A 17,042-nucleotide genomic window follows, 5' to 3' on the forward strand; every position below is an offset into this window, starting at 1 on the left:
TTTCAAGTAGTTTTTTATTTTTCGTTACTTCTCTTTTCTTTTCTGTTAATTCTTTTCATTTGTTAAAAATCTTGTTGAGCTGTGTGAAGAGTCTGTTGAAGTTTGGCAAAATGCCAAAGTCCCACATCGATTGGGAGTTAAGTTTGGGGGGATTTTCCCCCTATAAAAGAAGGCCTAATGTTTAGGATTGATACACACCTCTCATTTGCCTTCTCATCTGTTTAAGGCATTTGTATCTTCTCTCTTTAGTATTATTTCATTTGTATTTTTTGAGTGAAATAAAATATTGGTTGTGTCCGAGGAGTAGGCAAAATTAGCCGAACCTCGTAAATTCTGGTGTTCCCTTTATTGTTGTTTTATTGTCTTATTTATTATTTGGTGGCTGTCATAATTTTTGGTATAGTAGTTGTGACTTATTCACACTATATACATTTGGCTTCCGCAACAATTGGTATCAGAGCCAAGGTACTGTCTAAGTATGCTCTGTGGTTGCAGCATAGTCTGATCTTCCACATCAGAAAAGATTTATCTCGGTAACTGAGTCAAGGTTCTGTCTGAGTATGCTCTGTGGTTGCAGCTTAGTCTGATCTTCCACACCAGAAAGGAAATAATCTTGATTTGTGTCGTCAGCTATTAAATAATATTTGTGTCAAAGATAGGAGACAATAAACAAGAAGAATCTACATCAAGTGTCAACAATACGTCATCATTGGCATCTTCGCTTATGACAAGAATTGTGTCAAATGCGAAATTTGCGGTAGAAATATTTGACGGGTCCGGACATTTTGGGATGTGGCAAGGCGAGGTTCTAGATGTCCTTTTTCAACAAGGGCTAGATCTGGCCATTGAAGAAAAGAAACCAGATGTTATTGGAGAAGAAGATTGGAGAATTATCAACCGTGTTGCTTGCGGTACCATTCGATCCTACCTTGCTAGAGAGCAGAAATATCCATACACAAAGTAAACTTCTGCTAGTAAATTATGGAAAGCACTGGAGGATAATTTTTTGAAGAAAAACAATCAAAATAAATTGTACATGAAGAAGAGACTGTTTCACTTCACCTATGTTCCTGGTACCACGATGAATGAACATATCACCAGTTTCAATAAGTTGGTCACAGATTTGCAAAATATGGATACAACTTATGATGATGGTGACTTGGCCTTAATGTTGTTGGCGTCACTTCCTGATGAGTACGAGCACCTTGAAACTACTCTACTCCATGGAAATGACGAAGTTTCTCTCAGAGAAGTTTGTTCGGCTTTGTACAACTATGAACAAAGAAAGCGAGAAAAACAGAAGGGCGGAGAAGGAGAAGCACTATTTGTGAGGGGTCGTCCTCAAAATCAAACGAGGACAAAGAAGGGAAGATCCAAGTCAAGATCCAGACCCAGCAAAGATGAATGTGCCTTTTGTCGAGAAAAAGGGCACTGGAAGAAAGACTGTCCGAAGTTGAAGAATAAGGCCAAACATAACAATGGAAAGGCCATTATGGATTCAAATGTAGCTGATTGTGATGATTCAGACTTCTCATTAGTTACAACAGAGTCATCAACATCATCAGACATATGGTTGATGGACTCGGCTTGTAGCTATCATATGTGTCCCAACAAGGACTGGTTCGTGTAATTTCAAGAAGGAGAATATGGAGTCGTCCACACAGCGGATAACAGCCCTCTTACCTCATATGGCATTGGTTCAATACGATTAAGGAACCATGATGGAATGATCAGAACATTAACAGATGTTCGATATGTACCGGATTTGAAGAAGAATCTCATCTCTGTGGGAGCCCTAGAATCAAAAGGGTTCAAAATCATTGCAGAAAATGGAGTGATGAGAGTATGCTCCGGTGCACTAGTGGTAATGAAGGCTAATCGGAAGAATAATAATATGTACCGCTATCGTGGCAGTACAGTTATTGGGACAGCGACAGTGACATCCAGTGACGACAAAGAGGCAGAAGCAACCAAGCTATGGCACATGCGCTTGGGACATGCTGGAGGAAAATCCTTGAAAACTCTATCAGATCAAGGATTGTTAAAAGGAGTAAAGGCTTGCAACTTGGAGTTTTGTGAGCATTGTGTCAAAGGGAAACAGACAAGGGTTAAATTTGGTACAACGATCCATAATACTAAAGGCATTTTGGATTATGTACACTCTGATGTTTGGGGTCCTTCCAAAACACCTTCATTGGGTGGGAAGCACTATTTTGTAACCTTTGTTGATGATTTTTCTCGAAGAGTGTGGGTGTATACAATGAAAAACAAAGATGAAGTGCTGGGAATTTTTCTCAAATGGAAGACGATGGTGGAGAATCAAACAGGCAGGAGGATCAAGTGTATTCGCACAGACAATGGAGGTGAATACAAAAATGATCATTTCAATAAGGTCTGTGAAAATGATGGCATCGTCCGACACTTCACTGTTAGACATACACCACAACAGAATGGAGTGGCAGAACGTATGAACCGGACCTTGCTGGAGAAGGTACGGTGTATATTGTCCAATGCTGGCTTGGGCAAAGAATTTTGGGCTGAGGCAATTACATATGCATGCCACCTCATTAATCGTCTACCATCTGCTGCTATTGATGGCAAGACATCATTTGAAAAATGGTATGGAAAACCTGCTGTAGATTATAACTCTTTGCACGTGTTTGGCTCAACTGCATATTATCATGTGACGGAGTCAAAATTAGATCTAAGGGCAAAGAAGGCTATTTTTATGGGAATTACTTCTAGAGTCAAAGGATATCGCTTATGGTGTCCTATGACAAAGAAAGTAATATTCAGCAGGGATGATACCTTTGATGAATCTATGGTAAATAAGGTAACAGAAGATACCAAACAAAATAAAGGTGCTTCTAAGCAGGTGGAGTTTGAGGGAAAATTTATTTTTCCTACACAAGAAGCAGAGGAGGAAACAAATGAAGATTACCCTCTGGAAGGAGAGCCAGTAGAGGAGATTCCAACTCAAGAACCTCAACAACAACTTGAATCAATAGCAACCAGCAGGCCAAAAAGAACAATAACGAAACCTGTTCGTCTCATAGAGACGGTTGCTTGTGCAACCTCAATTGTAGCTGATGATGTTCCTACCACTTATAAAGATGCTGTCCAAAGTTCAGAAGAAGATAAGTGGAGGATTGCCATGAATGATGAAATACAGTCCCTTCATCAGAATCATACATGGAGATTGGCCAATCTCCCGAACGGAAAGAAAGCAATTGGGTGCAAATGGGTATTTGCAAAGAAGGAAGGATTTCCTAACCAAGTAGATGTTCGCTACAAAGCAAGATTGGTGGCCAAAGGATATGCTAAAAAGGAGGGAATTGATTACAATGAAGTGTTTTCTCCAGTTGTAAAACATTCCTCCATTAGAATTATGTTGGCTTTGGTAGCACAATTGGATTTGGAACTAGTTCAGATGGATGTAGAAACTGCGTTTTTACATGGAAACTTGGAGGAGGAAATCTATATGACTCAGCCAGAAGGATTCAAAGTTGCTGGAAAAGAAAATATGGTGTGCAAACTTGAAAAATCGTTGTACGGATTGAAACAATCTTCTAGACAATGGTACAAGCGATTTGACGAGTTTATGTTGCGGCAAGGGTACAAGAGAAGCAATTACGATCATTGTGTGTATTTGCACAAGCTTAAAGATGGTTCCTTTGTATATCTTCTCCTATATGTTGATGATATGTTGATAGCTTCCAAGAATTCGGAAGAAATTGATAAGTTGAAGATTCAACTGAAGAAGGAGTTCGAGATAAAGGATTTGGGCGAGGCAAAGAAAATTCTTGGCATGGAGATAATTAGAGATAGACGTTCAAAGAAACTTTGTTTATCTCAAAAGGAATATTTGAAGAGAGTACTTCAACGTTTTGACATAGATGACAAGACTAAGCCAGTTAGTACTCCACTTGCTTCCCATTTTAAGCTAAGTACTATTATGTCGCCAATGGATGAAGCTGAACGAGAGTATATGTCAAAGGTACCATACGCAAATGCTGTTGGTAGCTTGATGTATGCAATGGTTTGCACAAGGCCTGACATTTCACAAGCTGTTGGAGTTATTAGCAGATATATGCACAATCCAGGAAAGGAGCATTGGCAAGCTGTGAAGTGGATTCTACGGTATATTCATAATACTGTAGATATCGGGTTAGTTTTTTAGCAGGAATACAATCAGTCTGTAGTTGGATATCGGGTTAGTTTTTGAGCAGGAATACAATCAGTATGTAGTTGGATATTGTGACTCAGATTTTGCGGGTGATCTCGACAAACGAAGATCAACTACTGGTTATGTGTTTACTTTTGCAAAAGCACCAGTTAGTTGGAAGTCTACTTTGCAGTCAACAGTTGCTTTGTCTACAACAGAGGCAGAGTACATGGCTATTACAGAGGCTGTGAAGGAGGCAATTTGGCTTCAAGGATTGCTAAAGGAGCTTGGTGTTGAACAAAAAGGTATCACAATTTTTTGTGATAGTCAAAGTGTTATTCAATTAGCGAAGAACCAAGTTTATCATGCAAGGACGAAGCATATTGATGTTCGGTATCATTTCGTACGAGAAATCATAGAAGAAAGAGGAGTCACAGTGAAGAAAATTCATACTACGGAGAATCCTGCTGATATGCTAACTAAGGTGGTGACTGCGATCAAGTTTCAACATTGTTTGGATTTGATCAACATTGTTGAACACTGAAGATTGAAGATGAAGACACAACCAAAATTTGTTATTGAGAGAGAATTGAAAATGTGGAATTTTGCCAAGGTGGAGATTTGTTGAAGTTTGGCAAAATGCCAAAGTCCCACATCGGTTGAGAGTTAAGTTTGGGGTGGATTTCCCCCCTATAAAATAAGGCCTAATGTTTAGGATTGATACACACCTCTCATTTGCCTTCTCATCTGTTTAAGGCATTTGTATCTTCTCTCTTTAGTATTATTTCACTTGTATTTTTGGAGTGAAATAAAATATTGGTTGTGTCCGACGAGTAGGCAAAATTAGCCGAACCTCGTAAATTCTGGTGTTCCCCGTTATTGTTGCTTTATTGTCTTATTTATTATTTTGTGGCTGTCATAATTTTTGGTATAGTAGTTGTGACTTATTCACACTATATACATTTGGCTTCCGCAACAGAGTCTATTGCCAATACGATTTAGTTCAGTATTTCTTGATGTTTCAACTAAATAGAAATTCAAGTAATCTTGTTGTTTTCCTTTTGCCAGTGAGTTGAGGAATGAGGCGGCAGTTTATAGTAATGCGCATATTCACTCTTGAGCTTTGATCTGTCTACTTGACGTGATTTTTTTCCTACTCAAAGGTACAGGAGACAGAATATTTGTTTCCTATCTATCAAAATATAGGACCATATAAGGCTGTTATGTATGATTATCATCTCAACTTCTTGTAAGCTATTACAACTCCTTACTCAGTTGGTGAATAGCAATAACCTCAACCGTGATCTGTCATCAGAATGTCAGTGAAGAATCATACTTCTCTTTTTGTGTGTAATTTGTTAGCATTAGTTCACTTTAATCAGTCAGTGAAAAGGGCTAGTCATTTCTCTGCATCAATTAAGCCATCCACTGCTCTTAAACTGTCAAAACTGGTCTGTTGTCCAAGTTAAACTAGGCCATTATTTTGTTATAGCTCAGATTGACACTAAAGTTATACGTATTACATATTTTATGAAACTTGATTTGCTCCGAGTAATTCTTTCACTACTGTGGATTAATCAACATAATTTGATGTAGTAGTTTTAAGGCTTCACTCTATTAATATTTGTTTGTTCTAACAAAATCTTCTGCTTAAAGATTTTCACTTGATTGCACCACTTGATCATTTTGCTAAGAGTTTCTGTAATGAATCAAAAAGTATATGTACTCTTTTCCAGTTAAACCCGACCATGAACAACGTCATCTTCTTCTCTTGATTAAGAAGAATGATTCATCCTACTATGTAGCTCTCCACTATTATAGATGTTCAATTTGCTTACTGGGACATGAATTATGCTTTGCTTTTCATTAAACACAGAGCTCTATGCTAAAGCTCCATATAGAATTTATATTTCGATGTGTGTGCGCGCGCGCGCGTGTATAATCATCCGAAAGTTTTAGGAAATAATTAAACTTGCATTGTCAGGAGTTGACAGCAATACGGCTTCAAATTTTGCCTGACTGATAGCAAAAGCATGTGTCCCTTTTCATCATTCATGTGAGCTCTGTAGTCGTTTTTCAATTTTTTACTACTTACCTTTGCTTGCGTGTTAATTCCTTTTATTCGTTATATCTAGTTGAGCAGTGTGCAGCGTCTATTTTCACTGTGAAGCCGAGGAAGCATCTTTGCTCGAAATGAAATTTAAGGTTAACTGTGAAGAGTTACTTATATGTTGCAACTACAGAAATCTTTATGCATTATGACAAAAACTTATCATAAATAGGATTTAATAATTTTCTCTAGAAAGTAGTTAGCAAAATGTAATATTGATAAACTAGTCATCTTTTACCCTGCACAGATAATTGCACTTCATTTATTCTTGTCATATACCTCACTCTTCATCTTGTAGATTTTTAGTTCATGTATTGCTTGAACTTTCATCTCAATAGAAATTCATGAATTCTTGTACTTTCCCTTTTTCAGTGAGTTGAGCAAGGAGGAGGTGGTTTAGAGTAATGCACATGTCCACTATTGAATGTGAAGCTCTAACAGAATTCAAAGGTATACGCGACACAAAGTTTGCCTCCTATCTATAAAAAATAGAAAAGTTTGCTTCCCAATATGATTATCGGATATCAGCTTAGCAGTTATTTTAATCAGGATTTGGGTAACAGTATGTAAGCTATTACTACTCTTAGCTCGTTGGTGAATGGAAAGTTGTGGTGACATTCTCTATCGAATGGACAATAACCTTGAATGTGCTCTGTCAGCAAAGTGTAAGTGAAGAAAAGCACTGCTTTTTTGTGTGAAATTTAACAGTACTACTTCTCTTTGATCATTCTTAGAAAATATTGTGCAAAATTTTGTATCAATTATATCACCTAATGCTCTTAACTACCAATGTTTCAGTTTTGTGTGTATGTTAATAAAAAAAAAATGATCTGTACAATGTCGTTTTCTCTTGGAAGGCTCTTTCATTTTTTAGCTGAAAACTGCGTCTTGAAATTCAGTAAATGGAGGAGTGGCCAGTGGTTGATAATGAACTCATATAGCGAGCAAGATCATTGGTGGTATTATCAAGGTAAATAAGTGATTCTCCAGAAAATGGTGCCTATTAATTTTCAAGGATTCTCTTGGCTTGTTTATTAATTGCTTGTCTTTTCTAATATTCTAGACTACTATGCATCATTTATTTCTGTTGCAAAAATTATTTGTCCCTTCATTCCCCTATTTATACTCTCCCGTCACTTCCTGTATAACATGAATGGTTGCTTTGACAGGCAACAGTAACACGATTTATCAATCCTTTGATCGGTGAAAAAACTAAAACGATATAAAGCTTACAATTTCTGAGGTAATATTGCTTTTATTCCCCATTCTATGCTTTTGTGTACAATCATTCAAGCAGTGTATGGTCTCAAATCTCCATGCTGATATTTGAAGCTAACTTCTTTTCTTTTGCAGAAGGAGGTTGATTAGAATGATGTGATGCTTGAAGTTTCAGTTCAAACCACGTCTAGAATTTGACAAGGCGGATTCCTGGCCTAAAATTGCTCATATTTCCACCATAAGAGTCGATGGGAAATATGTTGCAATTACAGAAATTTTTATTCATTGTAAGAAAAGAAAAGACACAGTATAGGCTGAAATTAATAATTTTAACTAGGAAGTTCATAGCAAATTGTAATTTTAACAAACTAGACCTTTTTACCATTAGCATACGTAGATATGTCAGCCGGAGCCCGGATATGCATAGTCTTTTGAAATACGAGTGAATCTTACTTGAAAAATCTATTACAGCTCGTAGCTCAGTTGGTGAAATGGATGTCGTGCTGACATTCTCCATTGACTAGACAATCACCTTGAATGTGATCTGTCAGCAAAGTGTAAATGAAGATCTATGTGGAATTTGACAATACTACTTCTCTTAGGAAATATTGTGCAAGACTTTCAGTAGGTACATTTTAGCCTTATCGCTGTAGGAAAACTGCTTGAGTAGATTTTGCAATTAATCTTGTTCTTGTTACCTCTGCTTTTTGATAGTTGAAAGGATGAGCAGGAAGTCAGATTGTCTAAATTAATGTATGGCTCATCCAACAGCAAATTGTTCGAATATTTTGTGTGTTTGTGCGCATATAAACACAAAATTCGAAATAGAAAAACCTGGCTAACCTTCTTTGCAATTGTTGTAGTCAATGCACACTTGCTGAATTGACCAAATATGGTGGTTAATCCTCAGTATTTACATTGATTGACGGTCACCTCATCTGGTATGCTGGCTGAAGTTCTGTCCTCTTATTAACATAATCTATTTTTCCAGTTAACTTGCCCGCGATATCCTTTCCCTGGTAAAGAAGAAGCAAAGGTTCTAATACAACTGTCAGATATATGCAGAAGATAAAAGGTCCAGATAAAGGCAACCTCGCTTTCTCAGTAAGGTAGCGAAGCCTTGAAAAGAGTTACATCAATCTTGAGATTTAAAGAGATTGGGTTGTTGAAGTTTGGCAAAATGCCAAAGTCCCACATTGGTTGGGAGTTAAGTTTGGGGGGATTTTTCCCCTATAAAAGAAGGCCTAAAGTTTAGGATTGAAACACACCTCTCATTTGCCTTCTCATCTGTTTAAGACATTTGTATCTTCTCTCTTTAGTATTATTTCACTTGTATTTTTGGAGTGGAATAAAATATTGGTTGTGTCCGAGGAGTAGGCAAAATTAGCCGAACCTCGTAAATTCTGGTGTTCCCTTTATTGTTGCTTTATTGTCTTATTTATTATTTGGTGACTGTCATAATTTTTGGTATAGTAGTTGTGACTTATTCACACTATATACATTTGGCTTCCGCAACAATTGGTATCAGAGCCAAGGTACTGTCTAAGTATGCTCTGTGGTTGCAGCATAGTCTGATCTTCCACATCAGAAAAGATTTATCTTGGTAACTGAGTCAAGGTTTTGTCTGAGTATGCTCTGTGGTTGCAGCTTAGTCTGATCTTCTACATCAGAAAGGAAATAATCTTGATTTGTGTCGTCAGCTATTAAATAATATTTGTGTCAAATATGGGAGACAATAAACAAGAAGAATCTACATCAAGTGTCAACAATACGTCATCATTGGCATCTTCGCTTATGACAAGAATTGTGTCAAATGCGAAATTTGCGGTAGAAATTTTTGACGGGTCCGGGCATTTTGGGATGTGGCAAGGCGAGGTTCTAGATGTCCTTTTTCAACAAGGGCTAGATCTGGCCATTGAAGAAAAGAAACCAGATGTTATTGGAGAAGAAGATTGGAAGATTCTCAATCGTGTTGCTTGCGGTACCATTCGATCCTTCCTTGCTAGAGAGCAGAAATATCCATACACAAAGGAAACTTCTGCAAGTAAATTATGGAAAGCACTGGAGGATAAATTTTTGAAGAAAAATAGTCAAAATAAATTGTACATGAAGAAGAGACTGTTTCACTTCACCTATGTTCCTGGTACCACGATGAATGAACATATCACCAGTTTCAATAAGTTGGTCACAGATTTGCAAAATATGGATACAACTTATGATGATGGTGACTTGGCCTTGATGTTGTTGGCGTCACTTCCTGATGAGTACGAGCACCTTGAAACTACTCTACTCCATGGAAATGACGAAGTTTCTCTTAGAGAAGTTTGTTCGGCTTTGTACAGCTATGAACAAAGAAAGCGAGAAAAACAGAAGGGCGGAGAAGGAGAAGCACTATTTGTGAGGGGTCGTCCTCAAAGTCAAACGAGGACAAAGAAGGGAAGATCCAAGTCAAGATCCAGACCCAGCAAAGATGAATGTGCCTTTTGTCGAGAAAAAGGGCACTGGAAGAAAGACTGTCCGAAGTTGAAGAATAAGGCCAAACATAACAATGGAAAGGCCATTATGGATTCAAATGTAGCTGATTGTGATGATTCAGATTTCTCATTAGTTACAACAGAGTCATCAACATCATCAGACATATGGTTGATGGACTCGGCTTGTAGCTATCATATGTGTCCCAACAGGGACTGGTTCGTGGAATTTCAAGAAGGAGAATATGGAGTCGTCCACACAGCGGATAACAACCCTCTTACCTCATATGGCATTGGTTCAATACGATTAAGGAACCATGATGGAATGATCAGAACATTAACAGATGTTCGATATGTACCGGATTTGAAGAAGAATCTCATCTCTGTGGGAGCCCTGGAATCAAAAGGGTTTAAAATCATTGCAGAAAATGGAGTGATGAGAGTATGCTCCGGTGCACTAGTGGTAATGAAGGCTAATCAGAAGAATAATAATATGTACCGCTATTGTGGCAGTACAGTTATTGGGACAGCGACAGTGACATCCAGTGACGACAAAGAGGCAGAAGCAACCAAGCTATGGCACATGCGCTTGGGACATGCTGGAGGAAAATCCTTGAAAACTCTATCAGATCAAGGATTGTTAAAAGGAGTCAAGGCTTGCAACTTGGAGTTTTGTGAGCATTGTGATAAAGGGAAACAGACAAGGGTTAAATTTGGTACAGCGATCCATAATACTAAAGGCATTTTGGATTATGTACACTCTGATATTTGGGGTCCTTCCAAAACACCTTCATTGGGTGGGAAGCACTATTTTGTAACCTTTGTTGATGATTTTTCCCGAAGAGTATGGGTGTATACAATGAAGAGCAAAGATGAAGTGTTGGGAATTTTTCTCAAATGGAAGATGACGGTGGAGAATCAGACAGGCAGGAGGATCAAGTGTATTCGCACAGACAATGGAGGTGAATACAAAAATGATCATTTCAATAAGGTCTGTGAAAATGATGGCATCGTCCGACACTTCACTGTTAGACATACACCACAACAGAATGGAGTGGCAGAACGTATGAACCGGACCTTGCTGGAGAAGGTACGGTGTATGTTGTCCAATGCTAGCTTGGGCAAAGAATTTTGGGCTGAGGCAATTACATATGCATGCCACCTCATTAATCGTCTACCATCTGCTGCTATTGATGGCAAGACACCATTTGAAAAATGGTACGGAAAACCTGCTGTAGATTATAACTCTTTGCACGTGTTTGGCTCAACTGCATATTATCATGTGACGGAGTCAAAATTGGATCCAAGGGCAAAGAAGGCTATTTTTATGGGAATTACTTCTGGAGTCAAAGGATATCGCTTATGGTGTCCTATGACAAAGAAAGTAATATTCAGCAGAGATGTTACCTTTGTTGAATCTGCTATGGTAAATAAGGTAACAGAAGACACCAAACAAAATAAAGGTGCTTCTAAGCAGGTGGAGTTTGAGGGAAAATTTATTTTTCCTACACAAGAAGCAGAGGAGGAAACAAATGAAGATTACCCTCTGGAAGGAGAGCCAGTAGAGGAGATTCCAACTCAGGAACCTCAACAACAACTTGAATCAATAGCAACCAGCAGGCCAAAAAGAACAATAATGAAACCTGTTCGTCTCATAGAGATGGTTGCTTGTGCAACCTCAATTGTAGCTGATGATGTTCCTACTACTTATAAAGACGCTGTCCAAAGTTCAGAAGAAGATAAGTGGAGGATTGCCATGAATGATGAAATACAGTCCCTTCATCAGAATCATACATGGAGATTGGCCAATCTCCCGAAGGGAAAGAAAGCAATTGGGTGCAAATGGGTATTTGCAAAGAAGGAAGGATTTCCTAACCAAGTAGATGTTCGCTACAAAGCAAGATTGGTGGCCAAAGGATATGCTCAAAAGGAGGGAATTGATTACAATGAAGTGTTTTCTCCAGTTGTAAAACATTCCTCCATTAGAATTATGTTGGCTTTGGTAGCACAATTGGATTTGGAACTAGTTCAGATGGATGTAAAAACTGCGTTTTTACATGGAAACTTGGAGGAGGAAATCTACATGACTCAGACAGAAGGATTCAAAGTTGCTGGAAAAGAAAATATGGTGTGCAAACTTGAAAAATCGTTGTACGGATTGAAACAATCTTCTAGACAATGGTACAAGCGTTTTGACGAGTTTATGTTGCGGCAAGGGTACAAGAGAAGCAAATACGATCATTGTGTGTATTTGCACAAGCTTAAAGATGGTTCCTTTGTATATCTTCTCCTATATGTTGATGATATGTTGATAGCTTCCAAGAATTCGGAAGAAATTGATAAGTTGAAGATTCAACTGAAGAAGGAGTTCGAGATGAAGGATTTGGGTGAGGCAAAGAAAATTCTTGGCATGGAGATAATTAGAGATAGACGTTCAAAGAAACTCTGTTTATCTCAAAAGGAATATTTGAAGAGAGTACTTCAACGTTTTGGCATAGATGACAAGACTAAGCCAGTTAGTACTCCACTTGCTTCCCATTTTAAGCTAAGTACTATTATGTCGCCAATGGATGAAGCTGAACGAGAGTATATGTCAAAGGTACCATACACAAATGTTGTTGGTAGCTTGATGTATGCAATGGTTTGCACAAGGCCTGACATTTCACAAACTGTTGGAGTTATTAGCAGATATATGCACAATCCAGGGAAGGAGCATTGACAAGCTGTGAAGTGGATTCTACGGTATATTCATAATACTGTAGATATCAGGTTAGTTTTTGAGCAGGAATACAATCAGTCTGTAGTTGGATATTGTGACTCAGATTTTGCGGGTGATCTGGACAAACGAAGATCAACTACTGGTTATGTGTTTACTTTTGCAAAAGCACCAGTTAGTTGGAAGTCCACTTTGCAGTCAACAGTTGCTTTGTCTACAACAGAGGCAGAGTACATGACTATTACAGAGGCTGTGAAGGAGGCAATTTGGCTTCAAGGATTGCTAAAGGAGCTTGATGTTGAACAAAAAGGTATCACAATTTTTTGTGATAGTCAAAGTGCTATTCAATTAGCGAAGAACCAAGTTTATCATGCAAGGACAAAACATATTGATGTTCGGTATCATTTCGTACGAGAAATCATAGAAGAAGGAGGAGTCACAGTGAAGAAAATTCATACTACGGAGAATCCTGCTGATATGCTAACTAAGGTGGTGACTGCGATCAAGTTTCAACATTGTTTGAATTTGATCAACATTGTTGAACACATTCAATTGAAGATGAAGACACAACCAAAATTTGTTATTGAGAGAGAATTGAAAATGTGGAATTTTGCCAAGGTGGAGATTTGTTGAAGTTTGGCAAAATGCCAAAGTCCCACATTGGTTGGGAGTTAAGTTTGGGGGAGATTTTTCCCCTATAAAAGAAGGCCTAATGTTTAGGATTGAAACACACCTCTCATTTGCCTTCTCATCTGTTTAAGTCATTTGTATCTTCTCTCTTTAGTATTATTTCACTTGTATTTTTGGAGTGGAATAAAATATTGGTTGTGTCCGAGGAGTAGGCAAAATTAGCCGAACCTCGTAAATTCTGGTGTTCCCTTTATTGTTGCTTTATTGTCTTATTTATTATTTGGTGGCTGTCATAATTTTTGGTATAGTAGTTGTGACTTATTTGACACTATATACATTTGGCTTCCGCAACATGGGTAAGATTTTCAATGTCTGCTTCCATTATTTAAGCACATGTTATATCAAATTGATTTCAAGTTGATGTGACCGTATTTGATAGCACATACTAAGATCTTATCAGTATAGCACAATAGTTAAAACATCAGTTTTTGTTTTGAATATTCAGAGGTTTGGATTGAAGATGCAAACATTAAGCTGATAATTTTGGATTATGGAGTTCCTTTCAAAAAATTTCTATTACTCAACCTCAAGTAGCAGCTCAGAACTAGGGGAAAGGCAAGGAAGCTTATGCTACTCGGAATGGCTTCAAGGTTAGATTACAAAAACAACTCACTCATGTTTCAGTTGCCACGATCTTTATATATGTACTGGTAGCAGTTTTTAATTTACTCGCTAATATTGACAACAAAACCAAGAAAGATCCATCTCTTATTAGTTCTTCTATCTTAGTTGATGCATATTACCTGTTCAAAATATGATGCAGTCCTAATGCGTTTATTGCACATTCTTGTCTAGCCATTCTTTCACTATCTATCCTCAACTGCCCATTGCTTCAACCACGTCTATAATTTCAGATGTAAGTTATTCTTTGCTTCAGTAGCTTTTTATTGTTCATTACTTCTCTTTGCTTGTTTGTTAAATCTTGCTGTGTAGCATCTATTGCACTGTTAGATGAAGCCGAGGAAGCATCTGCAGCGTAAGATGAATTTTAATGTTAGATGACAAAAAATGTAATATCTTGCAACTACAGAAAATTTTATACATTGTGTGAAAAAAAAAAGTGGTATAGGTAGAAATTAATAATATGCTCTAGGAAGTTGATAGCAGAATATAGTATTATCAAACTAGAAGTCTTTTTACTATGCACATACATAGTCTCAAAAATTTTCAACAGGAGAGTTCTTGATGGTATTATCAAAGTAAGTGAATCTCCAAATACTGGCACATTTAAGTCTACAAGATTTAAGGATATTTTTGTACATTATACGCATCTTTAGCTCAAATTCACACGATTCGGAAATCTTCCTGACTTTTATTAAACTCCATGCTGAAGACACATAAAATGATACGGAGGGAGTAATTTTCAAGGCTTCTCTTTCCTTTTCTATTAGTAAACTTTTTCTCTTTGCTAATCTTTTAAGCTGTATGGATCATTCTTTTGCATCACGAAATTTGTTCTTAACTCTGTTCCATTGTTTTTAGTCTCCAGTCGCTTCCTGTACATTTGATTGTTTTAGCACGATCTCACTTTTCTAATAGGTATGGTTGTTTTGCCTATCCCTTGTAGAAGAACTACTTAAAAAGGAGAAAAAAATAGTCTTGAAGTTTCATCTTAAATAGCATCTCAATGGCGTGCATTTTATTATTACTGTTCAAATGTAGAACTCCAATAGTAAGAAGGTTTCAATTTCCATGTGATACTGCCCTACTTTGTCTTCCTTGAGATGAGGCCTGCCTTGTTGAAAAGTTCTGATAGTATCTTTGCCCAAAATTTTGGTCGAAGCGAAATTTTTTATTCAACCAAGTAAGAAAATATATATAGCTAGCTCATTTAGATTTTAGACTATAGATACCTTACCAGGAAGGGTACAAGTCTAAGCCTCTTCAAATAGCAGCAACTATATGTAACTGGTCCATTATACTCTTCCATTTACAATTACCTTACCCAACTATATGTAACTAGTCTATTCCTCTGGATTGAACATCAAAAAAGTTGTCCTATTTTCCAGAAGACGGCTCGACCAGGGGTCAGCATAGACTGAAGGAGACGGCTCTAATCTTGTGTTGGCTTCGCCAACTAATTATGGACTGCTCTACACTGACACTGGGCGCGGTTATGTTATTATGTGAAGGGTATGCTATATATGCACCTAACCAGTAGTAAACTAGGCCTTTGGTACTCTGACTCTATGTTTTTGCCTACAGAATGTTAAAGACAGACATAATTATTCGACTACTGTATGAAATTTTTGAGTTGTTGGATATGATTTTTGTTAAAGCAAACTTGTAAGACAAAATATTTCCATAGTGATTGAGAATGCTGTCGTATTTATTTTTGAAGAATTTGGTTATTAAACTAGGGAGATTAAAACAAAATGTCTAAAGAAATTCAACTGCAAACGGTCTTTTATTATTTATTAAAGGAAAAGTAAGCATACAATAAGACTTTTGAGAATAACAATCTCCTCAATCATATCTCTCCCTATATTTGTAACTTTTCACACAGATTTCCAACTACTATCTAAAAAACGATAATAAGCATGTCTCCATGATCTCTTGAAAAGCAAGCAAGAACACACTCCCCAAAAGCTAAGACCTAATTCTATTGCCATTGCAATGTAGAACCAATCCAATTCATCTTCATCACTCTCACAGTATCAATTTCAGGAATTTGGTAACAGTATGTAAGCTATGATAGCTGTTAGTGCGTTGGTGAAAGTAAAGTTGTGCTGATATTCTCTATTGAATTAACAAACACATCGTATGTGGTTTATCAGCAAAATACAAGTGAAGAAGGAGTACTAGTTATAGAATTAAATGTCAGGAAAACGCTACATCACAATCATAATTCTGAATTGCTTAATAATACTTAATCTTGAAACTTAGTGTCATATTTAGAATTGTAACACTAGAATAAAATTGAAATGATCAAGTAGAACAAGCAGGGAAAAAATGATATTTCCGCTGTTGTTTTTAAGATAACTCGCAATATTATTGTGTTACTAAGGGTGCTCGAAAGAGGAGATGGCAGGACTTTGAAAGAAACAAAAAACCAAAGCATGAAGGGACACTAGAGAAAACCCCAACCAAGAAGTCTCGTTGCAAATGTAACATTTGGAAGTGTTGACAACTTAATATTTAGGATTCAAGATAACGCATTATCTTTTTGCTCTTAGGCGTGCAACATGCCATCGGTAATGATTCTACCACATTGTAACAATAAAATTTTTTATATTATGAGTCTTGCCGCCAAGGGTCTATTGGAAACAGTCTCTCCATCCTCACAAGGTAGGGATAAGGTCTGCGTACACCCTACCCTCCCCAGACCTCACGATTTGGGATAATACTGGGTATGTTATTCTTGCCCAATCGAGGATGAAAATGGATTTGTATTATTTGTAGTTTATCCCTTCAACTTGAAGTTGTAATCATTCTACCCAAATGATGCAAAACTCCCAACAGCCGACCATAGCCCCTACCCTACAACCCTTCCCACCCACCTATACGTGAACCAATAATGCCTGCAATATGTCAAGTAAATAAAGACATACTAAATATCACCACTTTTTTCCCGGTTAACTAAAGAGGCTGCAATTGATAAATTGTCTGAATTGTGTCAGACTCAGGAATTCTGCAGTACTCACAAATAAAACTTAACTCAGGCAAGAAAAG

At 37.3% G+C, this 17,042-nt stretch overlaps 1 long non-coding RNA gene across 1 annotated transcript; it reads left to right on the plus strand.

The window, feature by feature from the left end:
* Window positions 1-5,767: 5,767 nt before the first annotated feature.
* On the plus strand, window positions 5,768-8,604 carry LOC107779179 (uncharacterized). Its single transcript, XR_012705277.1, has 6 exons — window positions 5,768-6,370; window positions 6,648-6,725; window positions 6,825-6,940; window positions 7,175-7,245; window positions 7,445-7,518; window positions 7,629-8,604. It is a non-coding gene; the product is annotated as an uncharacterized LOC107779179 (long non-coding RNA).
* The last annotated feature ends 8,438 nt before the right edge of the window (window positions 8,605-17,042 follow it).

The sequence above is a fragment of the Nicotiana tabacum genome, chromosome 22, assembly GCF_000715075.1.
Source record: "Nicotiana tabacum cultivar K326 chromosome 22, ASM71507v2, whole genome shotgun sequence".
NCBI classification, from domain to species: domain Eukaryota; kingdom Viridiplantae; phylum Streptophyta; class Magnoliopsida; order Solanales; family Solanaceae; genus Nicotiana; species Nicotiana tabacum.